Source organism: Amblyraja radiata, chromosome 1, assembly GCF_010909765.2.
Source record: "Amblyraja radiata isolate CabotCenter1 chromosome 1, sAmbRad1.1.pri, whole genome shotgun sequence".
Taxonomy (NCBI): domain Eukaryota; kingdom Metazoa; phylum Chordata; class Chondrichthyes; order Rajiformes; family Rajidae; genus Amblyraja; species Amblyraja radiata.
This window is the reverse complement of record NC_045956.1, coordinates 185,457,254-185,481,648: the sequence shown is the minus strand read 5'-3', so window position 1 is coordinate 185,481,648 and position 24,395 is coordinate 185,457,254. Positions and strand designations below refer to the sequence as shown.

Sequence of the window (24,395 nt, the reverse complement as noted above, 5' to 3'; positions counted from 1 at the left end):
TCCCACTGAGAGTAGGGAAGGTTCAAACAAGAGGACATGATTTGAGATTAAGGGACAGAAGTTTAGGGGTAACATGAGGGGGAACTTCTTTACTCAGAGAGTGGTAGCTGTGTGGAATGAGCTTCCAGTGGAAGTGGTGGAGGCAGGTTCGATTTTATCATTTAAAAATAAATTGGATAGGTATATGGACGGGAAAGGAATGGAGGGTTATGGTCTGAGTGCAGGTAGATGGGACTAGGTGAGAGTAAGTGTTCGGCATGGACTAGAAGGGCGGAGATGGCCTGTTTCCGTGCTGTAATTGTTATATGGTTATATCTATCTCTCCCTCCTAACCCCATTCTCTTGCCTTCTCCCCAAAACCTCTGACACATGCACTAATCAAGACTATCAATCTCTGCCTTAAATATATCCACCGACTTTGCCTCCACAGCCGTCTGTGGCAAAGAATTCCACAGATTCACCACCCACTGACTAAGGAAATTCCTCGTCATCTCCTTCGAAAAGGAATGTCCTTTAATTCTGAGGCTATGACCTCTGGTCTCCCCCACTAGTGGAGGACTAGACTCTCCCACTAGTGGAAACATCCTCTCCACATCCACTCTATCCAAACCTTTCACTATTCGGTAAAGGGCCTGTCCCACGAGCATGGGACTGCATGCGGCAAGCGCGACCAAACCGGAAGCGGGGGCCGCGCGGAGGTCGAGTGAGTGACATGAAGTTCGAGCGAAGTCCGCGGGTAGTTCGTGCGTGACGTTCTGCGTCGAGACGCTGTGCACGCCTGTCGTGGCGGTAAGGGCGGCGTCGAGGCGGCTGCGGGCCGGCAGGCCGTTGCCGCGCGGAATTTTTTAACACCGTTGGGACAAGCTCCGCACAATTCCATAAGCCTCCGGCGATCGAAGTGGGACCGGCCCCGCGAGGCCGTACGGCTCAAGCGACCACGTTAGGTCACGCTTGCTGCATGGAGTCGCATGTTCGTGGGACAGGCCCTAAAGTTTCACTGAGCACCCCCCCCCTTCTAAACTCCAGTGAGTACCTGTCCAACATTCTAATGGCTGTTCCACGATGCGCTTCCCAGTGGCTCAGATTCCCAAAGACCATCCACAGCAGCAGTAAGACTGATGGAGGTTAAAACTATGCATCCTTCGCTCCATGGATGCAGCCTCACCCGCTGAGTTTCTCCAGCATGTTTGTCTACCTTCGATTTTCCAGCATCTGCAGTTCCTTCCTGAACATCTATTAAAGCTACTCTTTGTCATTTGAATATTTTTAATGAAATTCATGCAAATCAAAAGTAGCGCCCAAGGTTATACGGTTAAATGTAATAATGAGTTGATCGGAGGTCAGAGCTAGGGTGAAGATGTACATAATTGTATGATGCCTGGATTAGGCAGCATTATAAGCAGCAAATATGTTCCCGATGTTGGGGGAGTCCAGAACCAGGGGCCACAGTTCAAGAATAAGGTGTAAGCCATTTTGAACGGAGAAGAGGAAACACTTTTTCTCACAGAGAGTTGTGAGTCTGTGGGTTCTGCTTTGTTTTATTGTGTATTAAAAATAACATTTTTAAAAAGGACCTGTTTCCCTGCTATATGACTATGCAGAGAATTGTGGACGCAGCCCAGACCATCGCACAAACCAACCTCCCTTCCATTGACTCCATCTACACCTCACGCTGCCTCGGCAAGGCCAGCAGCATCATCAAGGACCAGTCTCACCCCGGCCATTCCCTCTTCTCCCCTCTCCCATCAGGCAAGAGGTACAGAAGTGTGAAAACGCACACCTCCAGATTCAGGGACAGTTTCTTCCCAGCTGTTATCAGGCAACTGAACCATCCTACCACAACCAGAGAGCGGTCCTGAGCTACTATCTACCTCATTGGTGACCATCGGACTATCTTTGATCGGACTTTACTGGACTTAATCTTGCGTTAAATGTTATTCATGTTATTCCCTTTATCATGTATCTGTACACTGTGAATGGCCCAATTGTAATCATGTATAGTCTTTCCGCTGACTGGTTAGCACGCAACAAGTGTTTTTCACTCTACCTCGGTACACGTGACAATAAACTAAACTCAATATTCTGATTTTTCTACGCACATTCCCATGTGCAAATTGCAACACAAGCAAACCCTTGTCAGTCCTGGTTTCTCAACAGCCACTAGTTTAACCTTGCCATTGCACATTGCTCCATTGGTTAGGTTTCTTAATAAAGGAAAAATTAATGGGCATTAACGCTGTACGTAATTTCGCTGCCCACATGGGCGATAAAATCCTTTGGTTTCATTGTTAATGCTCATGAACGATAGTTAACTTCTCCAAAACAAGATTATTCCTTTAATCACGCCACGGAACCAAATGATTGACATTCAGGAGGGATATCTGGCTGCTGACCCATGAAGATATTCAGCTGCCTGCATAATGTGACCTTGCTATTTCTTTGTCGGTGAGAGATGCAACTCCGCTCTTTAGCAATGATTGTCTTCTGTCCAATTCAAAACCTCCGCATGACCTCTTTGGTGATTTATTGAACAGCCGATGATTTACATAGTGTCCTTAATAATGGGCTGGTCATGGAAGTGCCGTGAGGAGATTCGCATCATCTAGCTCTCCTTCACGCAAAGTGGCCCTAATGAAGGAGGGGCCTGGGGCAAACTTTTCCACAAGAGGGTTGGTGCTTGTACGGAACGAGCTGCAAGTTGTATACGTTGGTGTCATGGTGGTGCAGTGGGAGAGTTGCTGCCTTGTGGGCCTGTCCCACCTCCGCGACTTTTTCGGCGACTGCCGGCACCCGTCATAGGTCGCTGCAGGTCGGCGAAAATGTTCAACATGTTGAAAATCCAGCGGCGACCAGAAAGACGCTACGACTCTTTGGGCGAATGAGGAGACGACTCACGGCCATACAGGCAACATCCTGGCGACATGTCGCGGGGTGAAGCCTGTATGGTCGTGAGTATTTGCCCAAAGAGTCGGGGCTCGAAGGGCAGAATGGCCTACTCCTGCACCTATAGTCTGTCTATTGTCTAAAAGGTATGGAGTTATATGTGCCAAATGCAGGCAGATGGAACTAGTGTAGATGGGGAATCTTGGGTATGTTGGCCAGAGAGCATGTTGCATCGCTCTATGACTCAAGTGATCAGATGAGTGAGACCTCGAGACAGTGAAGGGCTCCAGGTTAGCGGTGAACAGAGGCGTGGATCCTGGGAAGGGAAGCAGAGAAATAGGGAGAAGCGTGGGGAACGCACATGAAAGATGCACCATGGAGAGCACACTGGCGGGTTGCATCACGGCATGGCTTTTGAACAGGTCTGCCCAAGGTAAGAACAAGTCTTACAAGGTTAATTGGCGGGACTGTCATATGCTGAGAGAATGGAGCAGCTGGGCTTGTACATTCTGGAGTTTAGAAGGATGAGAGGGTATCTCATTGAAACATATAAGATTGTTAAGGGCTTGGACACACTAGAGGCAGGAAACATGTTCCCGATGTTGGGGGAGTCCAGAACCAGGGGCCACAGTTTAAGAATAAGGAGTAAGCCATTTAGAACGGAGACAAGGAAACACATTTTCTCACAGAGAGTGGTGAGTCTGTGGAATTCTCTGCCTCAGAGGGCGGTGGAGGCAGGTTCTCTGGATACTTTCAAGAGAGAGCTAGATAGGGCTCTTGAAGATAGAGGAGTCAGGGGATATGGGGAGAAGGCAGGAACGGGGTACTGATTGGGGATGATCAGCCATGATCACATTGAATGGCGGTGCTGGCTCGAAGGGCCAAATGGCCTACTCCTGCACCTATTGTCTATTGTCTGTTGACCACAAGAGATTGCAGAGAGTTGTAGATGTAGCCCAGTCCATCACACAGACATCATGACATCATGCTGACAGCAGCTACATCATCAAAGACTTGTCCCATGAAGACATCCTTCTTCTCCTGCTCCCATTAGCCAGAAGGTAGAGAAGCTTTAAAATACCTGCTACTAGACTCAGGAACAGAAAGAACTGCAGATGCTGGAAAATCGAAAGTAGACAAAAAATGCTGGAGAAACTCAGCGGGTGAGGCAGCATCGATGGAGCGAAGGAAATAGGCAACGTTTCAGGTTTCAGACTGAAGAAGGGTTTTGACCCGAAACGTTGCCTCTTTCCTTCGCTCCATAGATGCGGAGATTCTCCAGCATTTTTGTCTACCTCAGGAACAGCTTGATTTGCCTCTGTTATCAGGCTTCAGAATGGTTCATCCATAGGCTAGGGTACTGTCTGATTCTCCTCTAACCCGTTGCGGACTATGGAACTGACGTGCTACAATGCTGAGAACTATCTCTTTCCCTTCACTCTATCTATTGCACGAGATTGGCATGAATGTCTTTATGTTTAGCATTATCTGATGATTGGACAGCATGCCAAACCAAGCTTTTCAATGTACCTTGGTAGACATTACAATAACAAACCTACACCTAAACTTACGACTATGAAACCACTCCAGTGTCTTAAAAAATCCACCAAGTTCATTTCTAAGGAAGGAAACTAGACATACTTTGCCAGTTTGAGTCCATCTGTGACACCATCCACTTTCCATACTTAGTCTTCTAACTTGGTCTCCTAATTTGAGGAAGGACATCCTTGTGATTGAGGCAGTGCAGCGTAGGTTCACAAAATTGATCCCTGAGATGGCGGGACTGTCATATGAGGAAAGATTGAAAAGACTAGGCTTGTATTCACTGGAGTTTAGAAGGATGAGGGGGTATCTTATAGAAACATATAAAATTATAAAAGGACTGGTCAAGCTAGGAAATTTTTTCCCCAATGTTGGGCGAGTCCAGAACCAGGGGCCACAGTCTTAGAATAAAGGGGAGGCCATTTAAGACTGAGGTGAGAAAAAAACATTTTCACCCAGAGTGTTGTGAATTTATGGAATTCCCTGCCACAGAGGGCAGTGGAGGCCAAATCACTGGATGGATTTAAGAGAGAGTTAGATAGAGCTCTAGGGGCTAGTGGAGTCAAGGGATATGGGGAGAAGGCAGGCACGGGTTATTGATAGGGGACGATCAGTCATGATCCCAATGAATGGCAGTGCTGGCTTGAAGGGCCGAATGGCCTCCTCCTGCACCTATTTTCTATGTTTCTATGTCTCAGCCTAAAATGTCATCTGTTCTGCAGAGACGCAGCGCGACCCGCTGAGTTCCTCCAGCACTTTGTGGGTTGAGGATTTATTGAGGAATAAGACAAAGGGTGTATATATCATAGGAGCCCTGAAGGCAGCAGCATAGGTGGATAAGGTGGGAAATAAATTGGGACAGATACGTGGATAGAGGATGAGCGGCCAAATGCAGGCAGATAAGGCTAACCCAGTGTGTCAAAAAATGACACAACTTGTTTGAGTCTTTCCTTTCTTGAGAATGAAACATAAATAAACCAAAGGAATAGTTAGATCTCGCGCCGGGTGGGTGTTGAGCAGCCAGGTTGTTGTCTCTGCGTCAGTGTCGGCCAGACCCTGACACAGCTCCATTGGGTGTGGTAGAGCGGGCACCCAGAGATGACATGGTTGGCTGTCTGTTGTTCTGCTCTGCATTCACAGGCTGGGCTCTGGCGGAAGGAGGGAGCTCCCATCTCCACATGCTGGCATTGAAACGCCCAACTCCAGTACCAAGTCTGTTGAGCTTCACCCATGTTCCTCTGGGGAGGTCAGACCCTGGACAGCTATGATCTGGTGAAGAGATGTAGCTGTGTAATGGAGATGAGGTTGTCTTCTATCTCAGTGACCACATGGTGGCTATCCAGTGTGCTTTTGTCTCGGTTGGTTGGATGCATGGATGCTTGGAGTTGTGTTCCATGTGGAGCAAAAGGGTGACGGGACTTCAGTCGGGGTGGCCTCTGCTCTCTGCTGATAGCCTGATGGAGGAGGTGATCTGGGTCCATGGCACGGCGAGATAGTGCCAGAGTTGCTTGAGTAACTCAGTGCTTGAGTAACTCAGCGGGTACAACCAGCATCTAGTTTACAAAACACAGGGTGGCACAGCAACATAGATGGTAGGATTTCCGCCTCACAGCGCCAGAGACGCAGGTTCAGTCCTGACCTTGGTTGCTGGCTGTGTGGAGTTTACACATTTTCCCAGTGACCGTGACGGCTTCTTCTGGGTGCTCCGGTCTCCACCAATATCTCAAAGATGTGCGGGTTTATAGTTAATTGGCCCTCTGTAAATCAGGAATTCTCTGCCTCAGAGGGCGGTGGAGGCAGGTTCTCTGGATACTTTCAAGAGAGATCTAGATCGGGCTCTTAAAGATGGTGGAGTCGGGGGATATGGGGAGAAGGCAGGAACGGGGTACTGATTGTGAATGATCAGCCATGATCACATTGAATGGCTGTGCTGGCTCGAAGGGCCGAATGGCCTACTCCTGCACCTATTGCCTACTGTCCATAGTCTATTGGAGTGTGGCCCACACCATCCTGGCCACACACTCATCTCCCTGCTACCTTCAGGTAGAAAGTACAGGAGCCTGAAGACTGCAACAACCAGGTTCAGGAATAGCTACTTCCCCACAGCCATCAGGCTATTAAACCTGGCTCGGACAAAACTCTGATTATTAATAACACATTTTCTGTTATTTGCACTTTATCCGTTTATTTATTCATGTGTGTATATATTTATATCATGGTATATGGACACACTGATCTGTTTTGTAGTCAATGCCTACTATGTTCTGTTGTGTTGAATCAAAGCAAGAATTTCATTGTCCTATCAGGGACACATGACAATAAACTCACTTGAACTTGAACTTGAACTATTGTCTATTGTCTGTTGTCTAAATCCACCCGGGCATGGGAGGAGACTGTACAACTCCAGAACTAGTTGTTGTAGGATAACAGTTTAAGGATAAGAGGGAAGTTTTTTAGGACCGAGATGAGAAAATAATGTGTTTATTATATATATTTAAATAAATATTTACACAGAGAGTGGTGAATCTGTGGAATTCTCTGCCACAGAAGGTAGTTGAGGCCACAGTTCATTGGCTATATTTAAGAGGGAGTTAGATGTGGCCCTTGTGGCTAAAGGGATCAGGGGTTATGGAGAGAAGGCAGGGATGGGATACTGAGTTGGATGATCAGCCATGATCATATCGAATGGCGGTGCAGGCTCGAAGGGCCGAATGGCCTCTACTCCTGCACCTATCTTCTATGTTTCTATGTTAATAACATAGAACTAGTGTGATTGGTGATGGATGGCTGGCATGGACTCGGTGGGCCGATGGGCCTGTTTCCACACCATACCTCCTAAACCAAAGTAAGCTGCAGTCTCCTTGCTCCATCCTTTGTTAGCTGGATCTGCAGAGACTCAGGGAGCGATCAGTTATGGAAAGGAACTGCCGCACGCTCACCAACCCAGATACGTGTGGCCATTACGTATTGGTCGTCTCCGGATTGCACACATCCCGACTATGAATATTTTACAAGTACTCGGCACTGCAGCGCTGTGCTGAGAGATGCCTTGTGTTGTCAGGAGTATTATCCTTCAGCCACCGCAAGGTTGTCTGCAAAATAATTACAATATTTGGCTGCAAAATGCACGGAGAGTCAGATGAAAATAAATGATTGTATATCAGGTGAGGCGGGTGGGGGAGGGGTGAGATATGACAGGCCGTTTGATATAAATGGAATTTAGATTTTTTTTTCCAAGAATCCTGATTCCAATAAATCATAAACTCTTCAGCCTTTGGCTCACAATCAACAATCGACATTCTATTCCTAATTGGGCACCGTCATCCATCTTGGTTCTAAACAGCGACTGAGGAATGAAGCCATTATGTGGTGGAAGTATCTAGTTGAAACGTATAGAATAGTGAAAGGCTTAGATAGAGTGGATAGAAACATAGAAAACAGGTGCATGGGAGGCCATTCGGCCCTTTGAGCCAGCACCGCCATTTATTGTGATCATGTGGAGAGGATGTTTCCACAACTGGGAGAGTCTAGGACGAGAGGGCACGACCTCAGTATTAAAGGGCGTTCCTTTAGGAAGGATCTCTGGAATTCTCTGGTCTCTCTGGAATTCTCTGCCACAGAAGGTAGTTGAGGCCAGTTCATTGGCTATATTTAAGAGGGAGTTAGATGTGGCCCTTGTAGCTAAAGGGATCAGGGGGTATGGAGAGAAGGCAGGTACAGGATACTGAGTTGGATGATCAGCCATGATCACATTGAATGGCGGTGCAGGCTCGAAGGGCCAAATGGCCTACTCCTGCACCTATTTTCTATGTTTCTATGTTTCTATGGATGAGGAGAAATTTCTTTAGTCAGAGGGTGGTGAATCTGTGGATTTTATTACCACACGAGGCTGTGGAGGCCAAGTCAATGGATATTTTTAAGGCAGAGATAGCTTCTTGATTAGTACGGGTGTCAGAGGTTATGGGGAGAAGGCAGGAGAATGGGGTTGGGAGAGATAGATCAGCCATGATTGAAGGGCGGTGTAGACTTGATGGGCCGAATGGCCTAATTGTGCTCCTATCACTTCCGAATTTCTGCACTGACTCACAGATCCAGTGACCAGGGTTTAATTCTGATCTCTGATGCGGTCCACATGGAGTTTGCACGTTCTCCCTGTGGGATCATGCAGGTTTTGCTTGGTTAGATAGACACAGAATGTTGGAGCGGCTCTCAGCGGGTCAGGCAGCATCTCTGGGGTAAAAGAATAGGTGATGTTTCGGGTCGGAACCCTTCTTCAAACTGAAAGCAGAGGTGGGGTGTGGGAAAATAAACCGGAGGCGAGAAGAGATATATAAGAATATACAAAAATGGCTTTTAAGAGGCCTTTAGATTGGGGCAGGTAATGGAGGCAATAGACAACAGACAATGGACATTAGGTTCCTGCCTTCTCCCCATATCTCCTGACTCCGCTATTTTTAAGAGCCCTATCTAGCTCTCTCTTGAAAGCATCCAGAGAACCTGCCTCCACCGCCCTCTGAGGCAGAGAATTCCACAGACTCAATACAATACAATGCAATACAATACAATACAATTCAATTTATTGTCATTTGGACCCCTTGAGGTCCAAACGAAATGTCGTTTCTGCAGCCATACATTACAAACAAATAGACCCAAGACACAACATAATTTACATAAACATCCATCACATTGCTGTGATGGAAGGCCAAAAAAACATCACCACTCTCTGTGAGAAAAAGTTATTTCCTTGTCTCCGTTCTAAATGGCTTACTCCTTATTCTTAAACTGTGGCCCCTGGTTCTGGACTCCCCCAACATCGGGAACATGTTTCCTGCCTCTAGCGTGTCCAAGCCCTTAACAATCTTATATGTTTCAATGAGATACCCTCTCATCTTTGTAAACTCCAGAGTGTACAAGCCCAGCTGCTCCATTCTCTCAGCATATGACAGTCCCGCCATCCCGGGAATTAACCTGGTGAACCTACGCTGCACTCCCTCAATAGCAAGAATGTCCTTCCTCAAATTAGGGGACCAAAACTGCACACAATACTCCAGGTGTGGTCTCACTAGGGCTCTGTACAAATGCAGGAGGACCTCTTTGCTCTTCTACTCAATTCCTCTTGTTAGGCGAGCTGTTTCCTGGCGCGGCTTGACCTCGTAATGAGGCGGACACTTGTAAAACACTGCATCCTTAGCAAGTGTGTCCTCAGTTGTAAAATAACCTAGCCCCGAGCTACTCAAGTCATATCAAGACTCGGAATGAAATTATTACCTTCTTCACTTGGTTGCCTCCGGTAATGAGAATTTATGCTTTTGCGTCTGGTTTCATTAAATACTGTGTTTGAACATGTTTATTACTGAGCAAACAGAAACCGAATACAAGCCACACTCTCACCAATTAAACTGAGATGGATATTTGGTTGGTTACATCGGATGAAAACAGTGGGACACTTTGAAAGGTCTGACATTGTTTATGCAGAAGTAAATACAGCGGAAATCTCTTCCAAGGCCAGAACGTGCTGGGGTAGGATCAGTTCAGATGGAAGCCGAATTAATGTTTCACTTCTGCCGTGGTCTGCAGAAGCGTCTTGGCCTGAAACGTCACCTATTCCTTTTCTCCAGAGATGATGCCTGACCCGCTGAGTTACTCCAGCATTTTAAATAAATAAAAATGAATGAATGAATAAGTTTATTGGCCAAGTATTCACATACAAGGAATTTGCCTTGGTGCTCCGCCCACAAGTGCCAATATGACATACAGTGACAGTTAGGAATTGCACATAAAACATTTTGTGTCTAACCAAAGTCTAAGTCAAATTTTATTCGTCACAGGTACACAAAAATGCTGGAGAAACTCAGCGGGTGCAGCAGCATCTATGGAGCGAAGGGAATAGGCAACGTTTCAGGCCGAAACCCTTCTTCAGACTGATAGATAGGGGGTGGGGGGAGGCGGGGAGAAGAAAGGAAAAAGGAGGAGGAGGAGCCTGAGGGCTGAGGTAGGAAGGGGAGGGGACAGCAAGGGTTAACAGAATTGGGAGAAATCAATGTTCATGCCCGCAGGATGCAGACTCCCCAAGCGGAATATGAGGTGCTGTTCCTCCAATTTCTGGTGTTGCTCACACTGGCCATGGAGGAGACCCAGGACAGAGAGGTCGGATGGGGAATGGGAGGGGGAGTTGAAGTGCTGAGCCACCGGGAGGTCAGGTTGGTTAGTGCGGACCGAGCGGGGGTGTTGGGCGAAACGATCGCCAAGCCTGCGCTTGGTCTCACCGATGTAGATCAGCTGACATCCAGAGCAGCAGATGCAATAGATGAGGTTGGAGGAGGTGCAGGTGAACCTCTGTCGCACCTTATTCGTCACATGCGTCCGAAGGTGCAGTGAAATGAATTTGCCAGCAGCGATACACTTAAAAAAAGAACACACCCAATACACAATAGAATTTAACACAAACATCCACCACAGCATTCTTCCTATTGTGTTGGAAGGCAACAAAGTTCAGCCAGTCCTCCTCCCTCGCATTGTGTCGAGCTTGATTATTGTCCGTGTACCAAAGAACGGTGAAAAGCTATCTAACCATATACAAACAAGTTTCAAACAAGGAACTGCAGATTCTGGGTTTGCAGAAAAAGTCCCAAAAGTGCTGGAGTAACTCAGTGGGTCAGGCAACATCTCTGGAGGAAAATCTTCCAACCTACTTCCTCGTGGACCTTGGACTTTTCTCTAACAACACTGTATTCTGCACTCTGATATTTTGTAACTTGCATGTCCTATTGTACTTGTGTGTTGCCTGTTTTATACCTGTGTGTAATGTGATTTGACTGGAGAGCATGCAAATAGAACGTGTTTACTACATCTTGGTATATGTGACGATAATAGACCAATATCTAGATAGTCAAGAGTGTTTAATTGTCATCTATAACGACGACAGAACAATTAAAATTTTACTTGCAGCAGCATGACAGGCCTGTAAACATAATACACATGGATAATATATATCATAAACAAAAATTCAGTACATTAATAACACCAATTGAAAATAACCCCAATGTCTCTAGTGCAACCAAAGACAGTTCATAGTTCACAGTTGAGGTTAGTGTGTAATATTCAACATCGAAAAACATAGAAAATAGGTGCAGGAGTAGGTCACGGTGGCGCAGCGGTAGAGTTGCTGCCTTACAGCGAATGCAGCGCCACAGACCCAGGTTCAATCCCGACTACGGCTGCTGTCTGTACGGAGTTTGTACGTTCTCCCCGTGACCTGCGTGGGTTTTCTCCGAGATCTTCGGTTTCCTCCCACACTCCAAAGACGTACAGGTTTGTAGGTTGATTGGCTTGGTACATGTGAAAAAATTGTCCTGAGTGGGTGTAGGATAGTGTTAATGTGGGGGGGGTCGCTGGTCGGCGCGGACCCGGTGGGCCGAAGTGCCTGTTTCCGCGCTGTATCTCTAAACTAAACTAAACTAAATTCAGCCTTTCGAGCCAGCACCACCTTTCAATATGATCATGGTTGATCATCTAAAATCAGTACCCCGTTCCTGCTTTTTCCCCATATCCCTTGATCCTGTTAGCCCTAAGAGCTAAATCAACTCTCTCTTGAAAACATCCAGTGAATCGGCCTCCACTGCCGTCTGTGGCAGAGAATTCCACAGATTCACAACTCTCTGGGTGAAAAGGTTTTTTCCTCATCTCAGTCCTAAATGGCGAACCCCTTATTCTTGAACTGTGACCCCTAGTTTTGGACTCCCCCAACATCGGCAACATTTTTCCTGCATCCACCCTGGCCAATCCACCAAGAATTTTGTATGTTTCTATAAGATACCCTCTCATCCTTCTAAATTCCAGTGAATACAAGCCCAGTCGACCCATTCTTTCATCATTTGTCAGACCCGCTATCCCGGGAATTAACCTGGTGAACCAACGCTGCACTGCCTCAATAGCAAGAATTTCCTTCCTCAAATTAGGAGACCAAAATTGCACACAATACTCCAGATGTGGTCTCACCAGGGCCCTGTACAACTGCTGTAGGACCTCCTTGCTCCTGAACTCAAATCCTCTCGCAATAAAGGCCAACAAGGGGTCACAGTTTAAGGATAAAGAGGAAATCTTTTAGGACTGAGATGAGAAAAACATTTTTCACAATGGTGAATCTCTGGAATTCTCTGCCACAGAATGTAGTTGAGGCCAGTTCATTGGCTATATTTAAGAGGGAGTTAGATGTGGCCCTTGTGGCTAAAGGGATCAGGGGGTATGGAGAGAAGGCAGGTACAGGATACTGAGTTGGATGAACAGCCATGATCATATTGAATGGCGGTGCAGGCTCGAAGGGCTGAATGGCCTCTACTCCTGCACCTATTTTCTATGTTTCTATGTAACATGCCATTGGCTTTCTTCACTGCCTGCTGCTTTACTTTCAAGGTTCAAGGACTTTATGGTTGAAAGAAGCTTTTCTTGAACCTGCTGGTCATAATTTTCAGTCTCCGATACCTTCTTACCAATGAGTGAAATGACAGCGTGGCCAGGGTGGTGTGGGTCTTGGATGATGTTGAGTGCCTTTATGAGGAAACGCCTCCTATAGATCCTTCCCATAGTGACCACAGAACCATTTCATGGGAAGTGAAGATCATCATGAAGTTGGATCTGTCTGTCTTGGAGTTTCGAAGAATGAGGGCTGATCTTATTTGACACTTCAAGACAAGTCAAGAGAGTTTATTGTCATGTGGCCCAGAAGGACAATGAAAGTCTTTAAGAAGGAACTGCAGATGCTGGAAAATCGAAGGTAGACAAAAATGCTGGAGGAACTCATCGGGTACAGCAGCATCTATGGAGCGAAGGAAATAGGCAACGTTTCAGGCCGAAACCCTTCTTCAGACTGAAACAATGAAATCCTTGTTTGCTGCAGCACCACAGTAAGCAAAAATACAGCCAGTTCAATATAAATAAGCAAATAAAGTGCAATAGGCTGTTACAGTTCAGAGTCTGTTTGTTGGTGAGTTTAATAGCCTGGTGGCTGTGGGGAAGATGCTGTTCCAGAACCTGGATGTAATAGATTTCAGGCTCCTGTACCTTCTGCCCGATGGTAGTGGAGAGATGAGTGTGTGGCCAGGATGGTGTGGGTCCTTGATGGCAGCATTTTTGAGGCAGCGACTACGATTGATCCCTTCGACGGTGGGGAGGTCAGAGCCGATGATGGACTGGGCAGTGGTCACAACTTTCTGCAGTCTTTTCCGCTCCTGGACGTTCAAGATGCAGAACCAAGCCACGATGCAACCGGTCAGCATGCTCTCCACTGTGCACCTGTAGAAGTTCGAGAGAGTCCTCCTTGACATACCGACTCTCCGTAATCTTCTCAGGAAGTAGAGGCGCTGATGTGCTTTCTTGATAATTGCATCAGTGTTCTGGGACCAGGAGAGATCTTCGGAAATATGCACGCCCAGGAATTTGAAGTTCTTGACCCTTTCCACCCTCGTCCCGTTGATATAAACGGGATTATGGGTCCCTATCCTACCCCTTCCAAAGTTTACAATCAGTTCCTTGGTTTTGCTGGTGTTGAGGGCCAGGTTATTGTGCTGGCACCATTTGGTCAGTCGGTCGATCTCACTACTATACTCGGACTCGTCCCCATCAGTGATACGTCCCATAACAGTGGTGTCATCGGCGAACTTGATGATGGAGTTCGCACTATGTCCGGCTACGCAGTCATGAGTATAGAGTGAGTACAGCAGGGGGCTGAGCACGCAGCCTTGAGGTGCTCCCGTGCTGATTGTTATCGAGGCTGACACATTTCCACCAATACGGACAGACTGTGGCCTGTGGATGAGGATCCAATTGCAGAGGGATGCGCAGAGACCCAGTTCTGCGAGTTTGGTAACCAGCTTGGAGGGGATGATTGTATTAAATGCCAAGCCTGATTGTATTCAATGAATAACAGCCTGACATATGAGTATTTGTTGTCCAAGTGGTCCAGTGTGGAGTGGAGGGCCAGCGAGATCGCATCCACCATTGATCTGTTGTGGCGGTATGCGAACTGCAGTGGGTCCAGGTTTTTGTCGAGGTAGGAGTTGATTTTCTCCATGATCAACCTCTCAAAGCACTTCATCACCACCGACGTTAGTTCCACTGGTCGATAGTCATTGAGGCACGTCACCTTGCTCTTCTTGGGCACCGGTATAATTGATGCCCTTTTAAAGCAGGTCGGGACCTCAGACCTCAGAAGTGAGAGGTTGAAAATGTCCATAAAAACTCCCGCCACTTGGTCCGCACAGGTTTTTAGAACACGACCGGGTATACCATCAGGTCCAGGTGCTTTTCAGGGGTTCACCCCTCTGAAGGATTTCCTGACGTCGGCCTCTGTGACTGAGACTGAAATACCGTCACGGCGAATGGTAGCTCGGGAAGTCACATCAGTATTCTCCCTGTCAAAGCGTGCGTAAAACGCATTGAGCTCGTCAGGGAGTGATGCTTTGCTGACGTTTGAGTCGTCTCCTGGTTTCGCCTTATAGGAGGTGATGGCATTCAGGCCCCGCCACAGCTGCCGAACATCTGTCTCGTCCTCCAGTTTGGAGCAGAAGTCCCTTTTGGCCTTTTTGATGGCCTTACCAAGGTCGTATCTGGACTTCTTGTAGACCTCTGTATCTTTAGACCTGAATGACCCTGATCTGGACTTCAGAAGAGTGCGGATCTCATGGTTCATCCAAGGCTTCTGGTTAGGAAATACTCGGATGGTTTTTGTTGGGATGCAGTCCTCCACACATTTCCTTATGAAGTCTGTAACGACTGTGGCATACACTTTGGCCTTCATCAGTCAGAGTATTGAGTATAGAGGTTGCACAAAAGGACACAAAGTGCTGGAGTAACTCAGAGGGTCCGGCAGCATCCCTGGAGAACATTGATAGGCGACGTTTCGGGTTGAGATTCTTCTTCAGACTGATTGTCGGAAGAGGGAGAAGAAAGATGGAAAAAGTGAGTGATGTCGGACAAAGCGTGGCAGGTAATAGGTTGACATAGGCGAGGTGGGGAGTCTTAGAGTCATAGTGTTATAGAGTGATACAGCGTGGAATCAGGCCCTTCGCCCCAACTTGCCCACACCGGCCATCAATGTTCCAGCTACACTAGTCCCACCTGCCTGCGTTTGGTCCATATCCCTCCAAACCTGTCCTATCCATGTACCTGTCCAACTGTTTCTTAAACAAGTGGATAGTCCCAGCCTCAACTACCTCCTCTGGCAGCTTGTTCCATACACCCACCACCCTTTGTGTGAAAAAGTTGCCCCTCAGATTCCTATTAAATCTTTTCCCCTTCACCTTGAACCTATGTCCTCTGGTCCTCGATTCCCCTACTCTGGGCAAGAGACTCTGTGCATCTACCCGATCTATTCATCTCATGATTTTGTACACCTCTATAATATCTCCCCTCATCCTCCTGCGATCCATAGAATAGAGACCCAGCCTACTCAACCTCTCCCTATAGCTCACACCCTCTAGTCCTGGCAACATCCTTGTAAATCTTCTCTGAACCCTTTCAAGCTTGACAATATCTTTCCTATAACATGGTGCCCAGAACTGAACACAATATTCTAAATACGGCTTCACCAATGTCTTATACAACAGCAACATGACTTCCCAACTTCTATACTCAATACTCTGACTGATGAAGGCCAAAGTGCCAAAAGCCTTTTTCAGCACCTATCAGGTAGATAAGATGGTCTTGATAGGCAGGTGGTTGGAACAAAGGCCGTGGGACAGGTGAGAGGCCAGAGGGAGGAAAGTAGCAGATGGGGATGTCGAGACTTTTGAACGAACGGGGGAGTCGCAGTTATTGAATCATTCATCACGGAAACCATCAAGCATGCACAGAAATGGAAAACACACACACACACACACACACACACACACACACACACACACACACACACACACACACACACATATGCACACACACACACACACACACACACACACACACACACACACACACACACACACACACACACACACACACACACACACACACACACAGATACACACACACAACACACACACACAAACACACACACACACACACAGATGCACACACAACACAGCACACACACACACACACACACACACACACAACACACACACACACACACACACACACAGCTACACACACACACACACCACCACACACACACACACACACACACACAGATGCACATACACACATATACAAACACACACACACACACAGATACACACACACACACACACACACACACACACAGATACACACACACACACACACACACACACACAGATGCACACACAAACACATGCACAAATGCACACAAACACACACACACACAAACACACACACAGATGCACACAAACACACATACAGATATACACACATGCACACACAAACACACACACAGATGCACACAAATGCAAACGCACACACAGATGCACACACACAGATGCACACACACACACATGCTCGCACACACACACACATACATATACAGATCCACACACACACACAAATGCGCAGACAAATACACACAGATGCACACACAAACACAGAATAAAAGGATGTACCTTTCAAATGGAGATGAGGAGGAATCATTTTAGCCGGAAGGTGGTGAATCTGTGGAATTGATTGCATACAGTCAGCTGTGCAGGCCAAGTCATTGGGTATTGCATGAACTGTTTTCCCCTTTATCATGTATCTGTGCACTGTGGACAGCTCGATTGCAATCATGTATTGTCTTTCCGCTGACTGGATAGCACGCAACAAAAAGCTGTATTGCCATTGTAGCACGTCACAATAAACAATAAACAATTCTAAAGCCGAGATTGCTGGGTTCTTGATTAGTATGGGGTCAGAATTATGGCGAGATGGCAGCAGAATGGGGAAAATAGATCAGCCATGATCGAATGGCGGAGCAGACCGGATGGGCTGAGTGGCATACTTTAAGAATAAGAAGTAAGCCATTTAGAACGGAGAAGAGGAAACACTTTTTCTCACAGAGAGTGGTAAGTCTGTGGAATTCTCTGCCTCAGAGGGCAGTGGAGGCCGGTTCTCTGAATACTATCAAGAGAGAGCTAGATAGGAAGAAAGACTATGAAGAAAGACTGGATAGACTCAGCTTGTACTCGCTAGAATTTAGAAGATTGAGGGGGGATCTTATAGAAACGTACAAAATTCTTAAGGGGATGGACAGGCTAGATGCAGGAAGATTGTTCCCGATGTTGGGGAAGTCCAGAACAAGGGATCACAGTTTAAGGATAAGGGGGAAATCTTTTAGGCCCGAGATGAGAAAAACATTTTTCACACAGAGAGTGGTGAATCTGTGGAATTCTCTGCCACAGAAGGTAGTTGAGGCCAGTTCATTGGCTATATTTAAGAGGGAGTTAGATGTGGCCCTTGTGGCTAAAGGGATCAGGGGGTATGGAGAGAAGGCAGGTACAGGATACTGAGTTGGATGATCAGCCATGATCATATTGAATGGCGGTGCAGGCTCGAAGGGCCGAATGGCCTACTCCTGCACCTATTTTCTATGTCTCTATGTTTCTATTTTTCTATGGGGCTCCTAAAAATAGTGGAGTCAGGGGATATGGGGAGAAGGCAGGAACGGGGTACTACCATATAATATAATTATAATATAATATAATATAAGGGCCACATCTCTATGTTTCTATTTTTCTATGGGGCTCCTAAAAATAGTGGAGTCAGGGGATATGGGGAGAAGGCAGGAACGGGGTACTGATTGGGGATGATCAGCCATGATCACATTGAATGGCGGTGCTGACTCGAAGGGCAAAATGGCCTACTCCTGCACCTATTGTCTATTGTCTTATTGTCTATTGTCTATTCTGCTCCCGTGTCTAACGGGCATGGCTAGTGGAGATATTATGTTGGTAGAATTTGTTCTGACGTTGGGCCAACTGTCAGGACTGGTGACCGTTCCAGCTTCAGCATTTGTGTCACTTTGAGTCAGCCCAGATTTAAATATCCAAAGCTTTTGGCTGTTCATTCACCCCTGAAACTCAGCACTAATTAGCAGCATTTCGGCAGCCGTGCCTGAACACGTTCGGGGGTAGCTGTAAGGATAACATTAACGGACATTGACGAAAGCTAAATGTCACAGGCAGAGCTCCCTCTGAAACCCACATTGCCAGGGTAACGGGAGCAGAGCTGTGTGTCAGACTGCTGCACCCAGAGCAAACGTGACCTGAGAGATCCTGGAGGCAAAATGAAGAGACCTCTCATCGCCTGGTCGCTCCTCCGACCATGCTTTCAAAGTCCACGGAGCACGGGGTACTGATTGTGGATGATCAGCCATGATCACATTGAATGGCGGTGCTGGCTCCAAGGGCCGAATGGCCTACTCCTGCACCTGACGGGCACCTGAAAAAGGGACCACATCACCCCGATCCTGGCCTCTCTCCACTGGCTCCCTGTGCGGTTCCGTATAAATTTCAAGCTCCTCCTCTATGTCTACAAAGCCCTCAACGGGCTTGCCCCCACCTACGTCAAAAGACTGCTTACCCACCACTCCACCTCCAGGTCCCTCAAATTGGCCGACTTGGGGTTACTGAACATCCCGCGGTCTAGGCATAAGCTCAGGGGTGACCGTGCCTTTGCGGTTGCAGCTCCTAGACTGTGGAACAGCATCCCTCATCCCATCAGAACTGCCCCCTCCATCCACTCCTTTACGTAGAGACTTAAAACTCATCTTTACTCCCAAGCCTTTCCTGACGTCCACTGAGCGAGGGCTACATGTATATATGTATGTAGTTTGTATGTTTATACTATTCTTATAACAAATGTAACGCACTTTGGCCAACGAGAGTTGTTTTTTAAATGTGTTATATAAATAAATGTGACTTGACTATTGTCTATTATCTATTGTCTATTGTCTATTGTCTATTATCTATTGTTACCCGACCTCTCGGCAGGAAACATGTTCCCGATGTTGGGGGAGTCCAGAACCAGGGGACACAGTTTAATAATAAGGGGTAAGCCATTTAGTTTAACGTGGCATTTTAAGGGACTTTTAGTTTGGTGCATGGATATGCAGGGAGCAGAGGAAGCTGGAAAGGGTTGCAGAGAAGATTTACGAGGATTTTGTCAGGACTCAGTGATCAGAGGGGAGAGGATGAGCATGGAAACATAGAAACATAGAAAATAAGTGCAGGAGGAGGCCATTCGGCCCTTCGAGCCAGCACCACCATTCATTGTGATCATGGCTGATCGTCCCCTATCAATAACCCGTGCCTGCCTTCTCCCCATATCCCTTGACTCCACTAGCCCCTAGAGCTCTATCTAACTCTCTCTTAAATCCATCCAATGATTTGGCCTCCACTGCTCTCTGTGGCAGGGAATTCCACTAATTCACAACTCTCTGGATGAAAAAGTTTTTTCTCACCTCAGTCTTAAATGACCTCCCCTTTTCTGTGGCCCCTGGTTCTGGACTTGCCCCACATTGGGAACATTTTTCCTGCATCTAGCTTGTCCATAAGATCCCCCCTCATCCTTTTAAACTCAAGTGAATACAAGCCTAGTCTTTTCAATCTTTCCTCATATGCCAGCCCCGCCATCCCAGGGATCAATCTCGTGAACCTACGCTGCACTGCCCCAATCACAAGGATGTCCTTCCTCAAATTAGGAAGTCCTCAACCTGGGACTTTCTTCCTTGGACCTCAGGAGGATGAGGGGTGATCTTATAGAGGTGTACAAGATTGTGAGAGGAATCGGGTAGATGCACAGAGTACCCAGAGTAGGGGAGCCACTAACACAAGGACATAGGTTTAAGGAAAGGGAGGGTGGGGGGGATGATTAAAGGAAAATGTTATCACCCAGAGGGCGGAATGAGATGCCAGAGGAAGTAGTTGTGGCAGGTACTATAACATTTTAAAGGCATTTAGACAGATACATGGACAGAAAAGCTTTAACAGGAGCAGCGAGCCTCGGTCTGAAGATGGATCTCAACCCAAAACATCACCCGTTCCATCTCTCCAGAGACGCTGCCTGTCCCGCTGAGTTACTCCAGCATTTTGTGTCTGTCTAAGGCTTAGAGCCGGGGTCTGTGAGTGGATGACAGGCCACATCTATCGCCATAGTTAAATGGAGGTGATAATAATACATACTGAATAAATTAGTAATTAGTAATAATGCATACTAATAATACATAAATTAGTAATAATGCATACTAATAATACATAAATTAGTAATAATGCATACTAATAATACATACATTAGTAATAATACATACTAATAATACATACATTAGTAATATTACATACTAATAATACATACATTAGTACTAATACATACTAATAATACATACATTAATAATAATACATACTAATACAATACAATACAATACAATACAATACAATACAACACAATTCAATTTATTGTCATTTGGACCCCTTGAGGTCCAAACGAAATGTCGTTTCTGCAGCCATACATTACAAACAAATAGACCCAAGACACAACATAATTTACATAAACATCCATCACATTGCTGTGAGGGAAGGCCAAAAAAACTTATCTCTCCACTGCACTCTCCCCCCCGATGTCAGTCAAAGTCAAAGTCAAAGCCCCCGGCGGGCGATGGCGATTGTCCCGCGGCCATTAAAGCCACCAAGGTCGCACACCGGGTTCTTGATGTTAGAGCCCCCGGCGTGCGCTCGCAGAGTCCCGCGGCCATTCCAAGCCGCGCGGGGCGATGGTGTAAGGCCCCGCTCCAGGAGCTCTTCAACCCCGCAACTCGGGCGGGAGAAGTCGCCGCTGCCTCCCCTTCATTCTAAAACTGTGGCCCCTGGTTCTGAACTCGCCCAAGGGGCTAGTGGAGTCAAGAGATATGGGGAGAAGGCAGGCACGTGTTATTGATTGGGGAAGATCAGCCATGATCACAATGAATGGCGGTGCTGGCTTGAAGGGCCGAATGGCCTCCTCCTGCACTTATTTTCTATGTTTCTATGTTTCTATGCTCATCCTATCCCCTCTGATCACTGAGTCCTGACAAAATCCTCGTAAATCTTCTCTGCAACCCTTAAAGCCACCTAGGTCGCACACCGGGTTCTTGATGTTAGAGCCCCCGGCGTGCGCTCGCAGAGTCCCGCGGCCATTCCAAGCCGCGCGGGGCGATGGTGTAAGGCCCCGCTCCAGGAGCTCTTCAACCCCGCAACTCGGGCGGGAGAAGTCGCCGCTGCCTAAGCCCCGAAAAGCGGTCTCCCAGCAGGGACCCGCGGGCTCCCGGTGCCGCCCGCCAAACCCGCAGTTGCAGCCTCCGAATCTCCGGGGGTCGGGTCGCAGCAGCGTCCACCACTATTAGTAGTACTAATACATACTAATAATACATACATTAGTACTAATACATACTAATAATACATGCATTAGTACTAATACATACTAATAATACATGCATTAGTACTAATACATACTAATAATACATGCATTAGTACTAATACATACTAATAATACATGCATTAGTACTAATACATACTAATAATACATACATTAATAATAATACATACTAATAATACATACATTAGTACTAATACATACTAATAATACATACATTAGTACTAATACATACTAACAATACATACATTAGTATTAATACATACTAATAATACATCCATTCGTACTAATACATGGTAATAATACATACTAACTAGTGTGACACTTGGTGTTGTTTTTTGCATTAGTTTTCACATGTTTTTCAATTAGTTTTCTGCAGTTGTCAGACCCCTCGTGCTCTCGGGACTGGCTGCAGTTCCCAGGTCGCGAAAACTAATTGAAAAAAAACCGCCAGCGGGCCGGATGATTTCGGGTTACGGGCCAGATCCGGCCCCTGGGTCGTAGGTTGCCGACCCCTGGTTTAGAGGGATATGGGCCAAACACAGGCAGACTAGACTAGTGTAGATGGGGCATGTTGGTCCGAGTGGGCAAGTTGGTCTGAAGGGCCTGCTTCCACGCTGTATGGCCCAATGACTCCTGTATGCTGCCTGTCCCGCTGAGTTACTCCAGCGTTTTGTGTCCACCTTCTGACTCTATGACTCTTAGGCAGATAAGGCTTGACCTTGGCATCAGGTTCGGCACAGACATTGTGGGCCGAAGGGCCTGTTTCCACGCTGCGAGACTCTGGGACACCGTGAGCTGGATGCTTCCCTTCCTATTTCACACCTCCTGTAAAATCCTGCAGCAGAAAAATAAATAAAGTGAATTCTGTGTCATCTGTGCCGCAAAGGGAACTGTCACGCTCCAGGGAGCTGTCACAGGGAGATGGGATGTTAAATATGGGCCTGACGTCAGCAGAAGAGTAGGGGTGATCTGGAGTGTAGTTTCTGTTCTTTTAAATCGCCGTGGCTGACCGTAAATCCGTGACCGTGCTTCCTGCTGTCAGGTTTGGTGGTGACCTTTCGTGCCCCCCCTCCACGTCCAGACACATCTTTCCTTGACAAACTACCCGGCTGGTGGCGAGAGCGAGAGAATATTTCACGAGGGTTTAATGAGACTGGGAGTAGTTGTGGCATGTGTGCTGGAGAGAGTAGCGGCCGATTTATTGCGTATAAATACTATTAACATGCAAATAAGGCAACTCTTTTCCTGCACCGTGCGTGCGTTTATTGAACGCTGATTTAGTAACATAGAAACTTTCCTTCGATAGCTCAGTTGGTAGAGCGGAGGACTGTAGTGGAAACATGGTCATCCTTAGGTCGCTGGTTCAATTGTGGCTTGAAGGAGCTGCTCACCTTAAGCATGTGTGATTCTGTTCTATTTTGTTTGTAGTTTGTCTGGTTGTTTGTTTGTTTGTGTTTTTGCACAAAGTCCGCGAGCATTGCCACTTTTCATTTCACTGCACATCTTGTATGTGTGTGACGAATAAACTTGACTTGACTTGACTTGACTTGAAACATAGAAAATAGGTTTGAAGGAGGCCATTCGGCCCTTCGAGCCAGCACCGCCATTCATTGTGATCATATCTTCTCCCCATATCCCTTGACTCCACTAGCCCCTAGAGCTCTATCTAACTCTCTCTTAAATCCATCCAGTGACTTGGCCTCCACTGCCCTCTGTGGCAGGGAATTCCACAAATTCACAACTCTCTGGGTGAAAACGTTTTTTCTCACCTCAGTCTTAAAAGGCCTCCCCTTTATTCTAAAACTGTGGCCCCTGGTTCTGGACTCGCCCAAGGGGCTAGTGGAGTCAAGAGATATGGGGAGAAGGCAGGCACGTGTTATTGATTGGGGAAGATCAGCCATGATCACAATGAGTGGCGGTGCTGGCTCGAAGGGCAGAATGGCCTCCTTCAAACCTATTTTCTATGTTTCTATGACATCCACATAAATACTCTGACAGATGAGGGCCAATGTGCGGAGTTATGTCCAACGGTGCGGTGATCACTCCCTACTGCATAGAAGTGGCAGCCTTAAGTCCTGTACTCACCTCTGTGGAGAGGGGCATAAGCTGATAAAACAAGTCGGGTATGAGTGGGCAACTCAGCATCAACGAAGAGCATGGGAGAATGTCTGAAGAGCCACTTCGGATCTTCTTTGGTTTGTAAAGACACTAATCTTCTTAATTTGCATGCCAAGACCGAAGATTAATTAATATCTGAGAACACCCGCCGCATATTTACATGCCAGTGTGCCGTGAGTTTGGCTGTTCTTAGTTTGTCTCAAGAGCTACTTACAAGGATTGAGTTGATATTAATTACTGACGAGGATTCAGCACTTTAATTGGCAGATGCTTCATCTTTCATCTGCCAGCTGCCTCCGAGCTCAGCTGGACAATGCAAACTAGGGTGTACTGGAACTAGGGTGGCCTGGTGGTGCAGCGTAGAGTTGCTGCCTCACAATAGGCAATAGACAATAGACAATAGGTGCAGGAGTAGGCCATTCAGCCCTTCGAGCCAGCACCGCCATTCAATGTGATCATGGCTGATCATCCCCAATCAGTACCCCGTTCCTGCCTTCTCCCCA

General features: G+C 46.9%; 1 protein-coding gene and 1 non-coding gene across 2 annotated transcripts in view; both read left to right on the top strand.

The window, feature by feature from the left end:
• LOC116987847 (dedicator of cytokinesis protein 2-like) overlaps window positions 1–24,395 on the top strand; it is a 1,012,655-nt gene that overhangs the window by 668,936 nt on the left and 319,324 nt on the right. The gene's annotated exons all lie outside the window — the stretch shown is intronic.
• trnay-gua lies at window positions 23,071–23,156 on the top strand. Its single transcript is given in 2 exon segments — window positions 23,071–23,107; window positions 23,121–23,156. It is a non-coding gene; the product is annotated as a tRNA-Tyr (tRNA).